General features: G+C 46.0%; 1 protein-coding gene across 3 annotated transcripts in view; it reads right to left on the reverse strand.

The window, feature by feature from the left end:
* Nucleotides 1-23,257, reverse strand: part of VILL (villin like) — a 93,552-nt gene that overhangs the window by 55,793 nt on the left and 14,502 nt on the right. Inside the window, exons 1-2 of one of the 3 annotated variants that reach the window (XM_084859430.1) lie at nt 13,421-13,545; nt 11,940-12,041 (exon numbers count right to left, since the gene is read on the reverse strand). The exons of 1 other annotated variant lie outside the window; for it this stretch is intronic. The gene's annotated coding sequence lies outside the window, so the exon portion shown is untranslated. Of the gene's footprint in view, nt 1-11,939; nt 12,042-13,420; nt 13,546-23,257 lie in introns of those variants that run through there. One more of the 3 variants, XM_084859429.1, reaches the window with a different exon arrangement.

Consider the following 23,257-nt stretch of genomic DNA (forward strand, 5'->3'; position numbering starts at 1 on the left):
CGTGGTTGTTCAGGCAGGCATTTGGGGTGGGTTAGGATATTTTAGAAAATGTTTTTATTGTAGAATTTTATTGTTTTAAACTGTTTTATTATATGTTGTACATTGCCCAGAGTGGCTGGGTGACCAGCCAGATGGGCGATTAATAAATTTAATAAATAAATAAATAAAAGCGCAAGGCAGCCAGAGCACGGAAGGAATCCTCTCCTCTGTGCTTCAGTCGCCCTGAATTGGATAGGCGATCGTCTCTGACTTCAGAGGGAGTTGGAGGTGACTGTCTATCTCAATAGAATTGCACCCTTACACTCCCTCTTGCCAAAAGGAAGCCCATCATCCAGTAATGTCTCCCTGTCTTCCCTGAGATCAGTCCAGACCATATTATACCACAAGCAGAAAGCAGATACACTGAAGGAAAGGGATTACAGATTTGTAAAATGGAAGAGCCACGAGAGTCAAACTGGACATGACTTTTAAGTAAAAAATGTGGTTAGCTAGGCCACATTTCTTTGTTTATATACAGAAAGTGGTTGTGGGCGGAGCATTCCAGGTGGGAACCATGGCATGGGGGGGGGGGGGTTAACCTTTTCTTCCACACATTTTTCCTGCCAAAATCTATTTATCCCATAAATAAACAAACAAACAAAAATCAGACAAATTAATAGGAGGAGTGGGGTTTTGGGATGGAAATGTCGCAAGGGGGTACTCCCCAATCTGGATCTCTTCCCCACTGCCTCTTTTTTTAGAATGACCAAAGAGATGTAGCCAGTCTAAGCACATTTTTGAATTGTGTGTTTAAAATCACGTCTTGTTTGACCCTAAGCAAAGCCCTTGGGAAATGCACGGGACAGGAATGTCAGATCCAAGAAGCCAATGTACATGCATTCTTTCTTCCTGGTTGGCCAGAAGCATTCCTAGAACATAACAGTATCATTATGTTCAGCCAACTTCACAACTTTTTGTCAGCTTTCTGTCGTATAAAATCCCTGCGAATTTCCTCAGTCTCAATCCCACCTTTTCCACCCTGTTCTAATCTTGGTCTTCCTGCCTGAGGGTATAAATAAAAGGAAGTTACCTCAAAGAATCACACCTGCAAATTTTAAGGCATGGATAAATGCAGGTTGTTGGCTTACGTCCATAATCCCCAAACTCCTTATTGAGAACAGAACCCCATGCAAGTGCTCTGAAGTAGTTTGCTTATGGGATTCTCATTTCAGACCTGAATGAGACGTTCAGAAATAGTGTGTAGTCTGGCCCTCAGGTCTGTTTCACTTCAAATTGCAGGTGGGGGAGTCATACTCTGAATGCATGTTCCTTGCCTCTATAAAGCCAGCATGTCAAGGAGAAAGGCTGTAGCCTAGCCTCAGTTCCTGGCCTGTTCATTTCTATATGCTGGGAGTTTCTCTTATGTGGGGAGCATTTAAGCATGCAATCTCTTCCACTTGAGTTCTGAAGTGGTATGGGCCCAGCAGGGCTGAAGCATATAATATTTCTGAACATGCCATAAGTCTTGGTCACGGCTGGCCCATGACATTTTGCTGCCTGAGGCAGAATAGCAAATGGCACCCATCGACTCAAGTCAAGCTGTGTGGTACCTAAGGCCAGCTAGGTTATTTTGGCACCTGAGGCAGGAAATCTCACAAGCACCTCTCCCCATCCCTGGCAGTAAAAATATATAATTTAATAATTAAAATAACTATTTACCCCCCTTTCAGAACACCCAAAATCAGCTGCCTGAGGCAGCTGCCTCAGTCTGCCTAATAGTAGAGCTGGCCCTGGGCTTGGTGCATAGAGGGACTGGTGCTAGATAGTAGGACAAAGATGAGCCACGCTCCTTGAGTATCCTACTACCTTAAATCCGACAAGAGTCTTTCTCCACCTAACTACAGAAATGGGCCACAGCACACATGGGCAACCAGCAGCCCACACGCTGTTCTCTGTGTAGCCCACCAAAGCCCCAGCCACTTTTCCCCACTGCCCAGCTCATCAGCCCTCTAGGCTTCCAAATACTACCCTGCCATTATCCTAGCAACATCCCCACTCTTTACTGGGCAAACCGTAACTCCCCAGCTCTGTCTTTTCTTGTTCTGTGACTGCTGTTAGGTATCCTACGGGAGTAGTTTGCCATTCTGGGCTAGGAGTGGTGTACAATCCAGTCTTTTCTTTCTGTCAATATCTGTGGTATTCTTCATACTTAAGTTTTGTTAGTGTTCTCGAGCTAATTTCCCCACTGTAGCTAGAACACTGTACAGTCTCCCCTTGTGTGCACCATGCCTCTACCCAAGATCCTGGTATTCCCATGGCATAAGAATATAAGAACAAACGAAGAGCCATGCTGGATCAGACCAGGGCCTATCTAGTCCAGGATTCTGTTCCAACTTCCCCCAGTGGCTGACCAGATGCCTCAGTGGGAACCCACAAGCAGGACATGAATGCAACAGCACCCTCCCACTTTGGTTCCCAGCAAATGACATACAAAGGCATACTGGCACCAGTACTGGAGCTTACATATAGCCATCATGATTGGCAACCATTGATAGCCTTAGGGTGCATTGTTATGCACATTTACACAGAAATGGCTGACAGAGGAATGCTAGGAGTTGTAGGACTTTTTTTCCTGTGTAAACATGCATAGGATTGCGGCATTATCCTCCATTAATTTGTCCGATCCCCTTTTAAAGCCATCCAAATTGGTGGCTATCACTACATCTTGTGGTAGCAAATTCCATTTAACTATGTGCTGTGTGAAGAAGTCCTTTTTATCTATCCTCAGTCTCCTGCCATTCAGCTTCATGATTTGACCTCATTGGGTTCTAGTATTATGGGAGAGGAGGAGAAAAACTTCTCCCTACCCATTTTCTCCACAGTGTGCATAATTTTGTACATGTCTATCATGTCTCCCCATGCTTGTCTTTTTTCTAAGCTAGCGAGTACAGGGAGACATGATGTCAGTCAAGTACATGTTGGGGGTTGGACTCGATGGCCTTGTAGGCCCCTTCCAACCCTACTATTCTATGATACTATTCTATGATTCTATGTGTACGTGCTAACAGATCTGTCACTCTCAGAACAGCACTGGGATGATTTTTGACATTCATGAACAAGAGGACACAAGCAGCAAATTCAGCAAAGCTGCCACCACCCAAAACCTACATTGATGAGAGTCCTGGGTGCCAACAAGCAGGAGTATAAAGATACAGTTCTACGCAAAGCACTCTTATTTAATTCAAGGGACTTCCCAAATGACTATTTAACCTTCCTCTGCTATATATTAGGAATTATGCATTTCCAAGCAGCTGGGTTTCCAACCTTTTTGGGTCAGTGGGCATGTTTGGAATTTGCATTTCTTATGGGTGTCATCACAAAATGGCTGTCATGGGATTGCCCATTCACAAAATAGTTTCCATGGTGAATGCCTGTTTCACAGAAAAGCAAACTGGTAGTGCTAAAAAGGCAGATAAGTTGCCCAACAACCTGAATACATAGGATCGGTGGGTGCCCCAAGACACAGACCCATTCCTTTCAATTTACAGTTCTCTTTCCTATTCAGGATCATCCAGTCCCACAACTCCCTCCCCACTCTCTCTCATCCCACATTCCCAGGAGACAAGATCCACTCCCCAGTCAGCCATCTCTCTCTCTCTTTCAGGATCACCACCAGCCCAAACATCTCCTCACCACACACACACACACACACACACACACACACACACCACACCACCCTTCCCCATCAGATCACCCCACAGACCTCCATACCCCCACCCTTATTGCTCTCCATATTCCTTCTCACACCAGCCCTCATCTGCCTACTTCTTCCTCCTCCATATCAGGTCATGGGTTGGGTCAAGAGAGCTTTGGAACACCCAGAACAAAACAAAGAACTGCCCAACAAAAATCATGTATATTTTGGAAAATGGGCTAAAAATTGGACATAGGAAAAGACGTTGAAAGTAAAACAAGAATTGGTGTCCTATCTCACCCAACCTTTGCTAGATATAGCTGTTTAACTTGCTGTTTCTACTTCCAGTTTTGTTGCAGAATTAGGATCAGAGCTCTACATGAATTATTTTCCTTTCTTGCCTTTCTGCCACATAACCTCTAGGTGGCACTGTGGTATAGCACAATAACACAGCTACACTAGTGAGGACTAGCGCTTTGTTTTGCTTGCACAAAAAATACTGAGTTTCCCCAGTTTCCTCCACCTGCTGCAAAATTGCTTTTAAAAACCAGAAGCAACATTGGACAGTGATTACAACATCTAAAGCATCTGTAAACAAATATGAGCGAGGAATGCTGAACACACAATAAAGGTCTCATCTAGAAACGCTTTAAGAGTGTGAGTGTGTGTGTGTGTGTGTGTGTGCGCGCGCGCATGCGTGCAATCTTCTGAATGTTCCCAAAACTGGAGAAAGAAAGAGGGTAAAGAGCAACCTTATGAAGAAGGCTTCTGAGCTCCTTTTCCTTCTCTCTACAACAGTGGAAAGATGTGGGCTTTAATGGCTTGGTTTGGGAGAGGTACATTAAAAGGGGGCAATTACTACATAACAAAAGACCAAAATAGGCACCTTTTTGAACTCCCACTTCCTGGTTTCGTAAGCAGCCATTCAGATTAAAATGACACCAGCTGGCTTCTAATTAGTTTCACCACTGACAGAGAAAAGGGCCATATTTTTACCTCACCTCAAAGAGACTCCAGGAACATTTATAATTATCTGTACTGGTCCAAGTGGCCAAAGGTAATAATCACTACAAGCTGAGCTACTTCAGAACCTGCGTGCATTCCATTCCATGCCTGTGCATATTGGCTGCTCGCTTGTTATAAATGTACGCTCCAAAGATAGGCTTAAATGGAGGGTGGCTTATCTGGCTGGGGTTTGTGGTTCATGGGTGAGCACAGGTTTTGCATGCAGGGGGACACAGGTTCAATCCCTGGCGTCTCCAGTTAGAAAGGATGTCTTCCGGGTTTGTTTGGATTTGGTGTGGTGTAGGCTCTGCTTGGGTTTTGACTCTGTGTGTGTGTGTTGTGTCAGTTTATTTTTGGGAGTGTGGGTGGGTGTTTTGCCTCTGTGTGCATTTTTCTGACCATCACCAGTTTGCCTTCTGTGAAATGCATGTCGGGTGCTTGTTCACCTGACTCTTGCCTTGGCCCAGGTAATGGTGGTAGTGATGAGGAGGAGGAGGAGGAGGAGGAGGAGGAGGAGGAGAAGCCACTGCCTGCTTGCTTACTGGCTTTCTGCCCGTCAAGGATGCAAATGGTAGCAATGATGAGGAAGTGGATGAGGAGCAACTGTAGCTGGTAACAATGGTGATGAGAAGGTAGACTCATTCAGGGAGGGAGCCATTGATGGTGTGTTCCTCAAGAGTCCTAAAAACCTGGAGCCAGCACTGCTGGAGATGATGGAGTTTGAACATGGGACCATATGTTGGCCAAGGGCATCCTCTCCCACAGAGCCTTGGCTGTTTCCTGTTAGGTTTCCATCATTATTTAGCCAGGTAGGTCACCAGTAGACCCAACTGGGGAGGGTGGGGGGAGAGCTTACCTCTTAACCGGAAGCCATGAGTATTCCCTATTTGTCAGGCAGATCCTAAATATGTTCACGTCAAACTGAGTCCCACTGAATTCAATGCCAATTCCCTCCTCATACAGGACTATATGAGCAAGAGCCGTAGAAGAAGCCGAAATAGCTGCACACTGGCCCTGCCCAAGAAGGTCACTTGCTTGCCTTTGGCCCAGCTGTGCCTGACCTTGCGGGCAGCAGCTTTACATATAAACAAAGGGACGCCTGAAGCACAGAAAAAGAAGTACTGACCAAACCAATCCAGCTGCTGCCCCCTGACTAACCGTATTCCCGAAGCACGAAGTCTGGCTAACTCTGCATGTGAAAGTGAGTATCTATGCCACACATTCAAACCAGCTTCTTCTTACTGCTTTTAACAGCTGACTGGCAAGCAGAATTTTAGAAAGTGAAGGACACGCAAAGCAGTCTTATTCCAAACCCAGTCCGGTACTGTCTACTCCATGGTTTCTCAAATGTGGGGGTTCGAGCCCTGTCCCCACCATCCTAGCCTATTCTGCTCTTTGCCCACTGAGTCTGCAACCACTAAAGCTTTCACGTGTGTAATGCTAGCTGCCAGGACCAGTGGGCCCAGGCACTAATCCAACATTGGCATTGCAAGAGAAATAAAACAGGATACCTCTGCATCGTTCTAAAACCACAAACGTCATTCAAACAAAGCAGCAGCTCTTCCCAAATCAGTCTGGGGCAAGCGGATCAAGGACGATTCTCTCCTACGAGGCACCCTGGCTTGGAATCCTTCCTCTCCATCAAATGTTGTATCCCCTCCAGTTCTTGAGTCATGGGGGGAAAGGTAGAGGGGCCTTTCATGAAACCCACCATCTGACATCCCCCCGTTTTAGCTCAATCATGCCTCCTCACTGCTCCAGTAGTCTTCTGAAAACATGGAGACAGTAGCTTGGGGTGTTGAACCTCTTTCAGCCAGAGGGCCGAATTCCATTTCAAAGAAGTTTTCGGGGACCGCATTCCAGTGGTGGGCAGGGCCAAAAGATCAGCATATTTTAGCTTAAAGTTCTTCCTGCTAATAACTAAGCCTTAGGAGAGGCATTTCAACTATTTAGAATGGGGGGAAATTGTGCAAAACCTGGGAAACCACCAAATGATAGGTGGTTGGGGGGAAAACAGGTGGGACCAGGGGAAGGGGGTGTCACCTTCTGGGGAACCCAAGAGAGCAGGATTTGGCCCCCGGACCTGACATTCTGCACTCCTGCCTTTGAGCCTTTGCTTCAACACTGAATTGATGGTCTGTCACTCCATGCATAAATTGTTCACATACTATATTAAGCCACTGCCTTTCTGCAGTGTCTGAAAACCTTCACATTAATAAATAACCTGACTCAGCATGCAACTCAGGCTTTCTTTCTTCTCTGAACATACGACGCTGCATGATACTGTGTCAGAACCATTGACGCATTCAGTCTAGTTGTGTCTATTGGACTGGGAAGCAGATTTCCAAGGTCTTAGATCCAAAGTTCATGTTAGGTGGAGACATGTGGGTGCCACTGACCCACACTGCCCTCTGCGTTTCTCTGGTAGTTGAAACAAACAAACAAACAAACAAACAAACAAACAAACAAACCCCGATAGGACAGCATTGTGCTAGTATTTCTCTGCTCCCCCAGCCTGCCATTCTGCTTTGTTGGTTGCTGCTTGCAGGGGCCAGTGAAATGCTAAAGCAATCAGGGCTGGCATCAAGGGCAAGCACAGTTGGGCACTTGCCAAGAGCCCCCATTCCAGAGGGGCCCCCTGACAAAAGCCCCCTGGAGTTGTTCCTTCTCCTCGCCATTGCACCCTGCTTGCTCACCTGCCTCTCGCTCTGGCCCAGACAACAGTGGTGGTGAGAAGGAGGAGCAGGAGATGCCGCGGCCCGCTTGCTCCCTGGCTCCCTGCCTGTCAAGAAAGCAAGTGGGAGCAATGATGGGAAAGAGGAGGAGGAGCGAGAGCAGCTGGCGACAATGGCCATGAGAAGGCAGACTCACTGCCGAAGGGGGCCATTAAGGGTATCTTTCCCAAGGGCCCTCGCAAACCTGGAGCTGGCAATGAACGCAACAACATCACATCAGCCATTACTAGGGAGATGCATACTCCCATCACACGTAGTTTGGGACTCAGCCGTTTAAATGGAAAAGCCGGGGATTCAGCCACAGACCTTGTGTACACAAAGCAAATGTTCTCCCGCTACGATATGCCACCTCTATGCCGCTTTCTGGCCTGGGGGAAGGTGGAAGTTGAACCCACAACTACAAGGGTGCAACCCAGGTAAAACTACTGTGGCTCACCCTTTGCAAGTCTGCTGTGGTTTCTTCCATATATCCTGTTCCAATCTTTGGACTGTTAGCTTCTGGCTTCCTGGTTTTTTCCTGCCCTTTTTTTGGTTGCTTTTTAAAAGTATTTTTTATTGATTTTAGAGTGTTTTGTGATTTATTACATTTTGATCCTTGTTTTGCAGGTTGCCTTTGTTTTGCAAGCTGTTGAGAAAGGTGGGGGCATGAATATTATAGAACAGATAGATATATAGAGCAAAATAAAATACAAATGAATGGTTTGCCTTATGAGGTGTCCTGGTAGAGCTGCTGCCAATCACACACACACACACACACACACACACACACACACACACACACACACCCCATGCTCAGAAGAGCCCCTTTGAAACTGTGTAGACTGGGATTTTTGAGTGCCCACAGCCTCCAACACCCTCTTCCACAGTATTGCTTTCTACCTGTCCGATCTATTTCTCCAAGCTTGTTTAGAAAAAGATTGGCAGTGGTGGCAGGTCTCCTCTACATGAGACTCTCTAAGGCAGAGGAGGCAGAGGACGTGGCCGGCAGAAGAGGGCAACTTACTTCCACATCAGACACGTTTCCTGAAGGGGGCTTTAAGGGCCATACGCCAGCAATGTTCACTTATCAGTGAACGATGAAAAACGCCAACTGGACAAAAGCAAGCTATCTAATTATTATAGTAACTTTTTTTAAAAAAAAGATAACAATAAGAATAAACAGAAGAACCTCAGCACTAACTATCGCAAAAAACATGGACGAAGCTCCTGCTACAGTGGTCGAAAAGGAGCTGAGAAGGACAGGGACCCGCTGGAGGTTGCGCAGTGGGATGCTGGGGGAGGGTTCCCGCCAAAAACGTTTCTCAGCTATAGGAGCTCCCCTGAAACGAGGTTCCGCGTAGGCGCAGAGCACTATGCATATGTGTGATGCATAGAGACCATGAGGACGAATAGATATATAGAGTAAAATAAAATACAAGTGAATGGTTTGCCTTACAAGGGGTCCTGGTAGAGTTGCTGCCACTCCCCCCGCCCCCGCTTCCTGTCAGAGCGGCTGTGCTGAAAAGAATTTAATTTCAGCAACGTTTTGTTGCATGAGATTGCCTCTCTTCTCAAACATGGGGCCGTGCTGGTTCTTGCTCTCTCCAAGAATGGCGGCCTACCTTCACCTTTAACGGTGATGTCTCTCTGGCTGTTCCTCCCCACTGGGGATTTGCCTGAAAGCAAAAGGATCATCTCTTGCTTTGAAACCTGCAGACCTCACACCCCAGCTTGGAAGCTTTGGCAACTGTTACCATGAGGTCCTTAGCAAATAAGGTCTCGGGAGCTATGTCCGCTAGTGCTGAGAAGGAAAGAGAAAGAAGGAAAGAGAAAGAAGGAAAGAGAGAAAGAGAAAAAGAGAAAGAAAGAGAAAGATGGAAAAGGCCTTTCTTGTTTGAGCAGGGAAAGAACTCCCAGAGGGTTTTGCCTGGTACTAGCAGGGATGGGCTAGAACAGGCCCTGCAAATTGTTTCTCTCTGGGGTTTAATAGGACCAGCACCGGATTCTGCTATTGAAAATAAATGGAAAGCGCTTGCATGCAGGTGCTCTTTAGATGTTACAGTAGCAATGAACAAAGAAGTGCTTTTCGGTGGCTTGCCACCACAGGGTCAGGGCTGTCATGCAGGATCCTTAATGCACGATCTTTATTGCTGTTCCTGGCTGGGTGACGGCTGGGTGGGTGAGACCTGTGCAATCTGCCTCGTCCATACAGTCTGTGCAATCTGCCTTGTCCATACAGTGGTGGGCCTTGAACATGCTGGATCAGACAAAGGTCCATCTAGTCCAGCATTCTGTCCACACAGTGCATGGCCAGCCATCTGTATGAGTGAGAAATAAATGTAGGAAATGAGCGCAATAGCACCCTCTTGCTCATGGGATACTACAGTAGCACTTGTAGGGTAAACTCTTGTAGTGCTGTGTGCAAGGGTACAGAGATCCTGAGCGAAAAAGAAAATGAGGAGCAATGAACCCCCTGCCAGTAGCAGAGGAGCAGCGCAGGGGAGTAGAGTACAACTCTGGGACCTTTTTCAAGGCATCGTCTGCCAAACCAGGGTCACCCGCAAGTGAATTAGGTGATTTTCATTCATTATATTTCTATATTGCCCCTCAGTCGAAGCTCCCTGGGCGGTTCACAGAAACAAATAAAATCTCACCGTTAAGTTTACAGGGCAAGAGTGCCACCCTATACATACTTTGCCTGGGAGTAAAGCTCCACTGAACTCAGTGGTGCTTTCTTCTGATGGCATATCTGATTGAGCTTTGACAAAATATCTCCAGTCAATTGAAACGTAACCTTCAGCTTTTCATTAGAAATGCAAACAGTCTTGCAAAGGGGTGTCGCCATTTAGACCACTAGCATGGAGCAGAATCCCACCAAAGGAAAGGAAGGAACTTTCCAGCCTCTGCTTGATGAATGTCCTCATTCTCTGACTTCTGATAGACTAATGCAGTTGGCTAATCTATCACAAACAACAGTAAAACCTGAAAGCCTCATTATCAGCCATGTAGATCAGCAGTTACCATTGTTCCCAATATAGTCAGGAACAGAGAACCCTCATGGTACAGGGATCCCATCAAAACCAAGACACTTCAAACATTTCCAAAACTATGAACTATGGTCTAGGGAAGTGGGCAAGATGGTTTTTAGTTCCTTCAAACAGAGAGGCCAGGTACTGGGTTCCAAACAGAACCCTGCTCTGGAATGAAGCCCTGCCCCCCGAAAGCAGTTTTTAAGAGCCAGATTACTGAGACACAATTCTTACAAACACCCTTGTAAGATAGGCCGGTACTACTATCCCCATCTTCTTTAGACAGAGTCCTTCCAGATGAGACTTTTATGGTGCAATTGCCTCATTCATGGAACATTATTGACATAAGCTGCCTTGGGAGGGCTTCTGCCCTGAAAGGCAGCCAAGAGATATTTTAAATGAATATATAAATATGATATTTTCCACTTGTAACTCTCCCTCATGTTTTGCCACAGCTTCTCCCATCTTTTTTTTTCTTTGTACAAAAATATTAAGGAGGAAAAGATGGAATAACTGCAGAATGCTGTTTGACTGAGAGCACCAGGTGTCCTCCATCGGAAAACACCCAAGTGGCTTTCTTAAGAGTCGCCAGGGGAGTTCATGAATCGTGCACACCACAAAGAGCTAGTGTGGTGCAGTGGGCTGAGGAGATCTGGGTTCAAATGGCTGTTCAGCTGTGAAACTCAAGGCCAAGCTGCATGTTGTATTGAAAATCCATCTAGCGAAAGCTGATGGAAAAAATCTCTCAACCTAACCCGCCTCATAGGTTTGTTGTGAGAATAAAAGGGGATGCTCCCTATGTCTGTCTTCCCCAACCTCTAGATGTGTTGAACTGCAACTCCCATCATCCCCAGCCAGCTGGATGGAAACAATGGGAGTTGTAGTCCAACACATCCAGAGGGCTTAGGAATGCTGCCATATGTACGTAAGAACATAAGATGAGCCATGCTGGATTAGACCAAGGGTCCATCTAGTTCAGCATTCTGTTCACACAGTGGCCAGACAGCTGTCGACCAGGAACCCACAAGCGGGACATGAGTGGACATTCCTCTGAGCTCGTGGGGATTGTTGCAGGTAATTGCCTTGTGTTAGGAACAATTCTCTCCACACCAACACATCCTTTCTTTGATCCCCACCAGTGCAACACGGCTGAAAATTGCCCCAAATTACAGGACGACATTTTTATTCACAACATGGGAACATAGCTGCCACACAGAGCAACAGAAAAATGATTTCCATCTGGCAGCCTTAAAAAAACACACACCAGCCCTTACTTGAGGGGTGGTCCATTTGCACCACTGCCAGAAAGTCTCTTAGCCGAAATGGTGGCAATACATAATCCTCTCAGCACCATCTTTGCATAGGCAGGCCTACATGAAGTTGGTACCAATGCTGAATGTATGTAATTCGTTGCCTATACCGCAACAGTACCGATGATAAAAATGGATGTGTTGCCGCCATCTTGTTGAAGGAATTTCTGGCTGTGGAAGGCCAACACGAGCAGTAGTGATAGCTTACCCAAAACTGGTCTATGGCCCAGAGCACAACAGATGACTTGCCGAACTCTGCCTTATTCGCTGTGGGAAAATTAAGCTTGTGCACGCCTTTTGTCAATATTATCTTTAACAAAAGAAAAGTTTTCCCATGTTAGAAAATAAATACACCCTACTTCCTCTTTTCTATATTAAAGCAGTTCATGTTCTTAACTAGGATTGCCTTTAAAGACACCTACAACCCTTTCGCCCCATCCCGCCAAACCTGCTTTTTGTAACACCTTGTCTGATGAGATCTGGTGATCTTGAAAGCTTGCACATTTTTTTGCGATATTTTGGTTGGCCTAATAATGGTATTATGCTAATAGGAATTTTGGAATTTTTATGACCATCAACACAGTTGCCTCTGGTTCCCCTGCCCCCTCTACTACGCAGTGTAATCCTGAAGCTAAATTCCAAAAAGGACCAAGTTTTTCACAAGCCTGTTTTGCATTTCAGATTAATAGGGTGCACGCTAGGACGGGGGGAAGAAAACCACCTCAAGAAAAGCAAGGCTACAGAGCCCTTTAAGGTTATTTAGGCAGCCATATTTTTTCATATATTTTAAAACCATGAGAGGCAAGCTGGGATATTTGGTCAACCTATTTGGTAAGCTGCAGGGCTTCTTTATCAAGAAAATCCAGATAGAACTCCCCCCACCACATTCCCTGATAAACAATCCTACGGAACATCAAACTTTAAATTAAACCCCGCTTCTGCCGCAAGTCAAATGAGTCACCCACGTTGAACAAAACAGAGATAATTACTTGGTGTGCGAAAGTCAAAGTAATTATACCGTACTAGCCAGTTGGAAGACAAACCTAGTGATCGCCTGGGAAATATGTCCATATGTAACGTTGGTTTGGAAAATGATCCCCCACCCCCAGCCACCAAAAGTCTGCAAAATAAGATGTCCAATGGTGCGAAAAATAATACTTTTACAAACCTTTTGTAAAGATTTGCTGCCCAATTTTTCCGGACATTGACTAAATTTGGCAAAATCCATGTCCCTTTATCAGCGACACAGCAGGAAGAAATTCAGACACCGCTGCCCCCTTCAATGCTGGGAAAGGGGTGCCGTCTGCACCTCTTGAATTTCGGCCTGCCTTGCAACGCTTAAAAGACTTAAGGTTTATTACCATAAAACATGGCAACCCTAAATTCAACAGGAAAAAAACTCAATACATAGCACCCTGTTCAAATCAAGCTTGCATAGCAACCATTAGGACAAAGTCATTTTGAGTCTTTTGCCTGGAAAGGTTTATGCCAAATAAACCGGTCCACTTCTACGGATTCTATAGGTCTTTCGGTGTCCTTCAAATAGACTTGAATTCTTTACAAGGCGCAATTGATGATCAATTTCCTGTGCTCTGCCCAGTGTCCAGGCCCCACGGCCAAGCAATCCACAGTGAAGGAAGGAGTTGCGTTCCTTGCCAAAGGAACAAAGATTTCAGAAGCTCTGCTTACCTTGTTGTAAAGTCCAGGCTGTCTGTTTTTCTCTTATCCCCCAAGCCCCCTGGACACCACCTCACAGAACGCCGTCCAACCGTGGGTCTTGGCCGTGTGTGTTGCTGTGCTACCTTTGACAGAAGGGGGCATGTCCAAAAGGAAGGTAATTTAATAGTGTACTTAACAGCGTGGAAACCTCCCCCTGATCAGCCACACCCATTCTTTTCGAGGAGAATCACTGGAGGGCTACAGGGAACAGCTGGAACAGGCTTTTGAGCAAGAGTTTTTCAGCACTGAAGCAGAAGAAAGAAACCAGCAATAACTCTATTGCTTTTCTTCTGCCATTGTTGAAATGCTAGGCAGACGCCCCTTCACACACACCATTCGTTGAAGTTTACACCTGAGATGGTTTAAGCATGCACCTGGAAATGTGAAGTATGAATCTGACAGGCGCGGGTAGAATATGGCTGCGTTTGAGCATACCCTCCATGGCAAACCCAGGTTTGCCTCTCTGTGTTGTGTGAAGCAGCCTGTGTTTGGGCAGGCTGATTCTAGAGCAGAAACTAATTTGAGGGAAGGAAGGCAGAGAATTGCTCCTCTTATTTGCTTCCAAAATTCCAAGCTTATTTTCCACTAATTTTATTTCTTGTACAGCATATGAGAGATAGAGAGAGGGGGGGGGTGAGACACTGAGGCCCCCTCCATCAGCTTGAACCAGTTGTCACTTGGCTCCTCCCCAACCTGCAAATTGTCTTCTACATTGGCTCTAATATCAACCTTTTGCTTATTTTCCTCTCCTCTCTCCTCCCCCCCCCCCCGACCCCTTTTCCTTTTGTATTGCATCTTTTGGATTGTAAGACATTATGCTGAACCTTTAACACTTTGGCAGAAAATGTGCAAAAACAAATGCACATCTCCAATTATACATTTAGGAGTTCTTGAAATCCAGGGTATACTGTACTGGAATTTGGCAAGTTAATTAACAACATCACTGGCTTCAAGTTTTATTGGTGAGATTTAAAATTTATTTTTTTAAATGTCCCTCAAAATCACATTTCAAAATGGCAGTTCTAAATTCTGCAAATTTCATCCAAATTTGGAAGCTGTGCCAAATTTCATTTCAGCTCTACAGTACTCCATTACTGGATGAAATGGCCGTCTCAGTTTTTAGAGAAAACACGCTGTAAACGTTAACTTTTATTTTATTTATATTTATAGCATCGTCATGGTTCGCGGCCCTTTACAGAGTACCAAAACAAGATGCAGGTCTCTGCCATCAAGAGGTCGCATTCTACATTTAGACAGTGCATGTGTGTGTGTGTGTGTGTGGGGAGAACAGCAAAACAGCAGGAGGAGGGCTGGAATGGGCGAGGGAAGACACATTTAAAATTTGTTGCGGGTGATCCAGATGTCTTTCTTGAAGGACATAATTTTGCTGGCATCTTCCCTACCCCTGATAGTCCCTAAACAGGCCCTCCTTTATCCCTCCCATCTTATCCCACTTCTCCCACCATCAAACTTCCTCCTTCTTTTTGCTGACCATACAAAGAGCTGCCCTTGACAACCACTTAAGGACAGCCTGGTAGCATTCCCTGTTGCATTTTCACCCCATTCTCTCTGACCCACATAGCCAGGTTTCTTTGGAAATTGGGCCTAAGTGAAGCACAAACTGACAGCAGCAAGATGGCGTATTTACACCATGTGTTCTCAGTTCATCCCCAGGAATAAAATTCCTGAGCTTGCAAGGAGATGAAGAAACCTTTGCCTTGCCAATCAGGTCAGAAAACAGACACAATTTATAGGGCATTCTCTCATGTGATATGGTACATACATAGTTTTGCATATTGATAGGTTAGGTTCTTAGTCACTAGATCAGCTCTGTCGCAGAGAGACACACACAAGGAAAGATATGTAGGGTTGCCAGTGTTTTACTATCCCTCTGCTCCTATGCAGTTTGATCTACAACAATTACCAGGGCATAACCTAATGCTGATGTTGACAGACCAACCTGGAGGGCCACATATTGGAACTGTCAGGGGTGTTTCTGAGTGCAGAGACTGGGACAGCAGTTCAGATTCTGAAGGAGAACCATCAGACATGGGGGAGGTGTTTTCCCAGGCTAGTGCCTGCTTCTCAGGTTACAAATGTCCAGATGGCTGAGCTTGAGGGTCCCTCCTCACCCCACCCCACCCCGTGAGAGGCAGCGAACAGGAGGATGACCCAACAGATACCAGGCGCAGGGCAAAGAGAGAGAAGGCAGGGGTGGAACTTAGATGGTCTACCCGATGGGCCTTGCGTGAAAAGCTGCACTTAGAGGCCTCATGACAAGATAGGGACCTCTCCCCCTTAAGTTAGGCTAGCGAGACCCCCTCCCTCTTCAAATGGTGGGCAACTCTCCTAAATTCCATTTGAATCCCCTGAAGGCATTCCTTGTAGACAGAGAGTCTCTGAGAATTTGCATCTGTATGACCCTGTGAGGTAATGGATTAAAAGCTGTAGACTGAAGCCTCTCTTCTGTGTATGTTTGGGCACTGAAGTGAAGTGGGGGCTAAGGGAATCCTGACAGGAACAGGGAGTGGGTAACAAGTATTTTGAGGATGGTGCACATAAAGCACAATATCAAACAAAACTATCCTCACTAAAAGAGCAGAATTAAATACATCCACATGAAATACCTCACAAAGTTAAAAGATCTGAGAAAATAAAAAAGGTCTTCTCACCTGGAGCATAAAAGATAGCAGTGGTGACACCAGGTGATGATCCTCCCTGGGTTAGGAGCCCATGTTGGGGCACTACAAGAGAGAAGGCCCTCTCAGTCGCCCCCACCCCTGACCTCTCCTCAGAGGATGGGGGCACCTGAAGGAAGACTTCCAAAGTTGCACGGTCACCTTGATGCAGGAACAGGCAGTCCTTCGGGTTGTTGTTGTTCAGTCATTCAGTTGTGTCCGACTCTTCGAGACCCCATGGCCCATAGCACTCCAGGCCCTCCTGTCCTCCGCTCTCTCCCGGAGTGTGCTCAAGTTCATATTCATTGCTTCGGTGATGTTATCTAGCCATCTCATCCTCTGCCGTCCCCTTCTCTTTTTGCCTTCAGTCTTTCCCAGCATCAGGGTCTTTTCCAGTGAGTTCTGGGTCCTGTGTTGGGCAGGGCTTTAAAAGGTAAGAACCAGCACTTTGAATAACGCTTAGAAGCAGACCAGGAACCAATGCAAGTAGTTTATTCAGCTGGGGGAATCAACCCATTAGTTCCGGCATATTTCAGAAAACCCCTTTGCCCTATGAATCTCTCAGCATATGTAGATTGGTTGGAGAGGCTCTGCAGTAGTTTTCCCTCCCTTATCTTGTGCAGACAGCAGGGCCTCCTTGGCGATAGCACCCTTGGCCTTGACCCTTTAGAACAGCATCTCCAGGGAGGTTGATCATGCCCCATCTCGTCATACCTTTTGCCAGTGCATAAAAACTGCTTTTGTTCCCAAAGGCCTTTTATGTTTGCTGTTGTCCATGATGGTTTCATTGCAGTTCCTCTGGGTGTGGAAGCATACTTTAAAAAAAAAAATACTACTTTTCTACTTATTTTGTATTTTTTAAAAATGATGTACCTCACCTGGACCTGTTTTGAGAGGGGAAGTTTAGTTTATTATGGTAAATAACCAGCATAAGTAACAAAAGAAAATGTATAAATAAATGAAAGGACTCTCTTCTTCTTAACCAGCAAAACTGAGAGTGCTGTTTGGACATGACTCATTATCTTCTTCTCCAGCCATTCAAGCAATTCGCTCCCCTCCCCCAAAACACCAAAAATGAAAAAAACCCAATGGAGCTGTTTCGTATTTACACACCTGTTTACATACCTGGTCTGCAAGACAGAGGACGATTGCATTGGGGAACGTGATGCTGCCAGCGCTTCAATGCATGCCTGTCCTTTACCTCCCTCGTGGTATAGAGTAAGCCTATTTCGATTATTTATTATTTACATAGCGCATCAGTGTATATGGGGCTTTACAATGTACAAGTGTACAGGTCCCAGCCCTGATGAGCTTACAGTCTAAAACCCAACACAGGGGAAACAACAAAAGAAGGGGAAGAAAACAGAGGCATTTGCCCCTCTTTGATATTAGAGGAACTCAGACTCTTCTGCCTTCCTTGTGTGGACCTTCTGTGACATAAGGACAGGTCGGCCAATCACTTGTCAGAGTTTTCATGTTGACCCCCTATTCAGCCCCTGAAGGTGTTACAATATCAGTGGCAGAAGTGCATTGGTTATTTTAGTGCAATAAAACTTTTAAGAGAGAAAAGGAAAAAGAAACAGCTCAACAGAACAATTGCTCCCCTGAGAGAGGACAACCGAGCAACATTTAAGGAAAACCCAAAATATGGGAACTCTATTCCTTGTCCTGACAGCTCCCCTGCATACCTTGGTGTGCACCACAGACCACAGGAGGTTTTCCTATTGTGGAGGCAAAGCCAAAGATGATGCGTAGAAACTAACAGGAAGTGTCTCCTTGCCTTGGGAGGTGTGGGGAATAACACCCTTGTCACTGCACAGGGGCCTGTCTTGGTGGTGTTTTGTTTTATGCCTTCCCTCAGGGTGTGGCTCCCTTGTTCCAGCCATTCTCTCTCTCTCTCTCCCTCCCCCCCCCCCCCCGCAAAGCAAATTCCCGCTACTGTGGAGGCCTGCGCTCTTCTGCTCCCAACACACTGTAATTTAGCTTTTGGATAGATATTTAAGGCTGTAATTTAAGGGTTGGGGTTTTATACTTGTACAAGTACACAAGCAGACATCTGTCCCTCTCCCCTCCATTTTTTTTAAAAGTCCACGGCCCCTTCTGTTCCCTCTGCTGTCTCTTAAGCAAGAAAAGCAGCATGAAGAGGTATGTGGCTGGCTTAAATTTATCCACCACTTGGGTATCACGCCTTTTCCCCAAGGAACCGAAGAGGGTAGTATATGTGGTGGGGGCGCCCCTCTTTCACAACAATCCTGTTAGGTAGGCTAGGCTGAGAGAAAGAAGCCCTTTTCAGAAGTGTGTGTGTGTGTGTGTGTGTGGCAGCTAAATGCACAGAGCTCAGGGGCTATGGGTGGGACACCTCTCCCCACACAAACACACACACATTCACTCCACACACAATTGCCATCTGGGTGTGGATATGCAGGAATATGAACTCAGGTCTATTAATTATATGTCACTGGGACTGGATGCGCATGCTTTTTCTCTCACCCCCCCCCCCACACTCAGTTAAATGTTTGAGTAAATTACCATTGTTTTGAAATGGTTGAACAGTATCAACCCCACCACATACTCGGAGGGGGGGGGGTGTAGCTAAAGAGGATAGAATTGCAAACTGGCTTACTTGTAATAGGAGGTGGCCTAGTGAAAACTAACAGTCCATACAGGAAATATTTAGGGTTCAGTGAAGGGTGTAAAGAAAAGTAAAAGATGATCTTGGCTCCAGGGCAAAGGAGGGAGGTGCTTCCCACAAACATCCACACAGGGCTCATACTGGAGATCCGGTTGCAGAAGTGTTTCCTAGCTACCGTGTTTGCAGTTCGGGTGGGGGTGGGAAATGGGCAAGGCTTGAAGGGAGAGAGCAGCATTGTTCTTGCAGGAACATAGCAGCCAGAAGATGCAGGAGAGGGGGAGCGAGGAGGAAATAGACTGAAAAACGCCACCGCTGTAAATGAGGGCAAAACTGTGATTGTTAAAACAATCTTACCTACTGTCTCATGCCAAGAGACTGAACTATGATTGGGATGGGTAGGTAAGCATCCTGGATATATAATGCCCCAGAAAAGAGAAAAAAAAGTAAGTGGCTTCAGTCTACTGTTGCTGAACGCCCAGCAATGGGAAACATCTGCCAAAACCTTAAATACATCTCTTTTAGCATAACTCAGACTTGCCCAGCCTTATGCCCTCCAGATGTCTTGGACTGCAACTTCCATCATTCTCAGTCAGCTTGGCCAATGGCCATGCTGGCTGGGAATGATGGGAGTTGCAGTCCAAGACATCTGGAGGGCACCAGGTTGGGGAAGGTTGGGCATAAGCCATCAGATTGGCTCTTAACCCAAAACATGTTGATCTCTTGCATCCCTGGTGCTAAAAAGAGTTGGTTGCGAGAGGCGAGGTTCTAGAGAAACGGGTATGAACTGATTGGGTCAAATATCTGAGTGTTGTGGTAAAAGATTCAGGTCCCTGCATATACACCAACTAAGGATATGAAATGGTATTAAAAGTTCATCTCCGGGATATTTATGGAATGGGTAGCAGCCAACCCATCTAATTGGATTTGAAAATGTTCGAGATCCCCGTACAAAGAGGGAAACGGAGTTAGCAGTTCAAAAAGGAACCCTAAGCTGGTTTACAGTGGGGTGAGCCACTTGTGGCCCTCCAGATGTTTTGGCCAACTCCCATCATCCCTCACCATTGGCTAAGCTGGCTACAGGCTTCTTCACGTGTAGCTGTTATTCCGCTACCGATGCTGGTTACTCATGGAAGTTTGCGGGTCCTTTAGATGATGTTGTCAACCTCCAGGGCGACTCCCGCACTAAATGGCCTTTATTCTGTTTTTAAAAAGATTGGAGATAATGAGCTATCAAATTACAGCGCTTGAGTTCTCTCCATGAAAAGAGGGGAACCTGTGATAATTGGAGCTAGACCACAGCGCCATCTAGTGGCTGTATAATGAAACATATAGGGGAAGGATAAGGGGGGAAAGGGGTGGGGGGAAGGAAGCCCATGTAAAGGGAGTCTGTCGTGATCCTGCATTTAAAACGGAAGCAAAAAGCCCCGTTTTAAATGTGGGATTTTAGGTTGGTGTAGAGATGCTCTTAAGCTGATTGGAGTAGGAGTCCAAAACACCTGGAGGACCACACCACAAGTTTCCCACCCCTGGCTCACGGGTTTTTTCTTTTTAAGCATCCTTCAACAAGGACAGGTTAATATATTCCTTCTTCTGTGCACCTTCACGCATGATCAACTCTGTTTCAAACCTGGTTCTCTTTTTAAGCCAAAATAACCGGGACTGAAAGGCGGCGATGACAATGTTCCACGGCTCCTCACGCATGCAAAGTCAAAGAGAAGCAAAAAAAAAGTGTGTGTATGTGTAAAAAAACCCCAAACACCCAACAGCAAGAAGTGTTTCCTTGCAATGACGACTTATACACCCCTATGAGCGATAATAGCATTTAAAGCTGACCCGTGCCATGGGACCCAACGCAGGAGACAGAAGGGCTTGACTAGCTCCGGCTTTGGTAGCCCCAGCAAACATGGCGGCAGGCTGCATTGGGTCCAGCGGCTCATGAGTTGTGCAGGCCCAGTTGAAAGCAAACTTCCCCAATGTGGTGCCCCCAGATGTGTTGGGCTACAAACCCCATCTGCCACAGCCACTGGCCAAGCTGGCTGGGGCTCATGGAAGTTGTAGTCCAAACCATCTGGAGGGCACCAGGTTGTCTATCCCCACGAACAGACATTTAATCCTCCTCATTTTTGCCACTGCAGGCAGAATGTATGAGGTGGCTATGGAGCTGCCCATGGAGTTCATTCAAGTCTGGGGGAGTGGGGGCAATCGTGGAAGCCTCGGCCCTTTCCTGCCTTGCCCACCTCTGGCAGTCTGGCCTCTTCTTGACATGTCTCAGTTCTTAAATCAAAGCAAATGTTAGCTCTATATTCTCAGAGGCTCAACCAGCCTAACAGGCGATGTCAAACTTTCCAGCTGTTTCCAAATTGGGTGTTCCAGAAACAGGTAGTGAGGCATGCAGCAAAGGTGTTGCAACAAAAAAAGGCATGTGATCATCTAGCCTCAGCAGTGCAGGCTGCTGATTCACAGAACTGTCCCCCCCCCCCTTTCCACCAGGATGTCAAATAAATTCAGATAAGAAATTTAATGTAGCATTAAATACATACAATCATTAAGGTTGTACGTAGAGATGCTGACGAGTTTCGGGGCTCTGTAATACTCGCTTCAAAAGATGAGGCGAGTATTAGAAGCTGCAGAATTCTTGTCTAGCTTGGATTGAAATCCAAGCCAGAGAATTTTCAGTCCCCCCTGTCTCTTGCAATAGAGGGTAGGGAGAAACAGCAAGCCACCCACTGAAGACCCTTAGAACAAGAGTTCTTGTTTACTCCCCACCAGCCATTTTGGGGGCTGCAGGCAGCAACTTCTATTTCACTACTGGTAACACTGATGTCTCCAATGATTTCAGTAGGGAGAATTAAAAGTGTCAAGAGCTCTAAAAATGGCTGGCGAGGGGCAAAAGTCCACGGGAAAGAGGGACTTTTGCTCCTTAGCAGCAGCTTACTTGGGTAAGCCATTTGAAATGAAAACACCAAAGTTAACAAGCAATAAAAATCAGAGGGGGTTTCCACTGAATTCAATGGAAAAAACAAAAATGAAAGCTAAAATCAAACAAATGTGGCTTTAAAAACAAAAATGAAAAAAACAAATCCCCACCACATTGCACAACCCTATTTCTTACATACATTGGACACGAGTCTTTACAGCACATGAATTATTCTTTTTTCCTCCTAGTACAAAGTGTTTCCGAAATGTAAACTCGGAGAAAATGCAACTAATCAACAAATTCAAGCTGAGAATCGCATCGAGTTCAGTGCAAAATTTGAACAGTGATGAAATTAGTTTCTCTTTAGCCTTTTGTCTAGTTTTTGCATCGAGTCTTGCAAGTGCCATTTTTGTTTTCCCGGGCTTATTGCAACGTTCAAGGAATCTAAGAGAGGCTGCAATGCACCTAGCAATTTGCTTTTCAGTAACATCATTTCCCCCCCTTCTCACGGTGGGATATGCAACCAAACCTGCAGCCTCTCAGTCACCATCTGGAAGCTGAAGTAGTGCAATAGAGTACAAGCTTTGACACTTGGTGATTTGTTCTATTAATGGAACGTCCATGTTCAGAGGCAGTGTACCTCTGGATACTCTCCAGAAGCACATCGCTAGCTGCTGTTTGAAATGGAATGCCAGACTTGATAGACCCTTGATCTGATCCAGCAGGAGTTTTCCTACAGTCATATATAAACTGGTCCCTGGAAATGGAGTGAGAAAGGAGAGTGGCTTCCCCATCCCATCCTATGGCTCAACTCCACCCATGCCACAAAGCAGCCTTCCCCAACCTGGTTCCCTCCAGATGTGTTGGACTGCAACTTTCATCATTCCCAGACAGCATAGTCATTGAGAAGGCTGACCACACTGGTGAAACAAAACTGACCAAACACTGTCAAAACAATTAACATTCAGGGCTTAGAAAACATTGCCTGAGTGATGAAAGGCCTCTCTACAGCAGGGGTGGGCAGAAGCTTGCGAGATCTCCCCCCTACACACACCCCTTTTCTTTTACTAGAGCCCCAGTATCCACCTACCAGAGCCTTGGTGCAAAAGACATACACTTAGAATTAAAGAATCCTGAGCCCAGGAAGTACAAGAACTGAATGGAGCTCCAAAAATCCACTCCTAGTAATCCCAAAGCTTTCTTCATTTCAGCAGTAAGATTAGGGTTGCGGGGGTGCTGGTGTCATTTTGTTGCTGCCTCTGCTAAAACAGTTCAGAGTCAGATCTTGCAGATCTACTGCAAACCACTCAAAGATCTACCCGCCAATCCAGATGTATCTTCTGCCCATCCCTATTCTAGGAAATGTGTGTCTTGCCAGATGTGGTCTGGCTGCAATGTCCATCTTCCTTCACTTTTTACTATGATGCCTAGGGCTGAGGGAAGGTGCTGTCCACAAACATCTGGAGAGCCACACATGTTGCACCAAGGCATCCTTTGAAGGCAAAGGATGAAGCAACCAAACAGGTTCATATCTGGTCAGTGCCTTGATGGGAGGCCCCTTCTGCTTCCTGGGAACCAGC

Source organism: Heloderma suspectum, chromosome 5, assembly GCF_057233095.1.
Source record: "Heloderma suspectum isolate Gila_16-S chromosome 5, 16-S_ref, whole genome shotgun sequence".
Taxonomy (NCBI): domain Eukaryota; kingdom Metazoa; phylum Chordata; class Lepidosauria; order Squamata; family Helodermatidae; genus Heloderma; species Heloderma suspectum.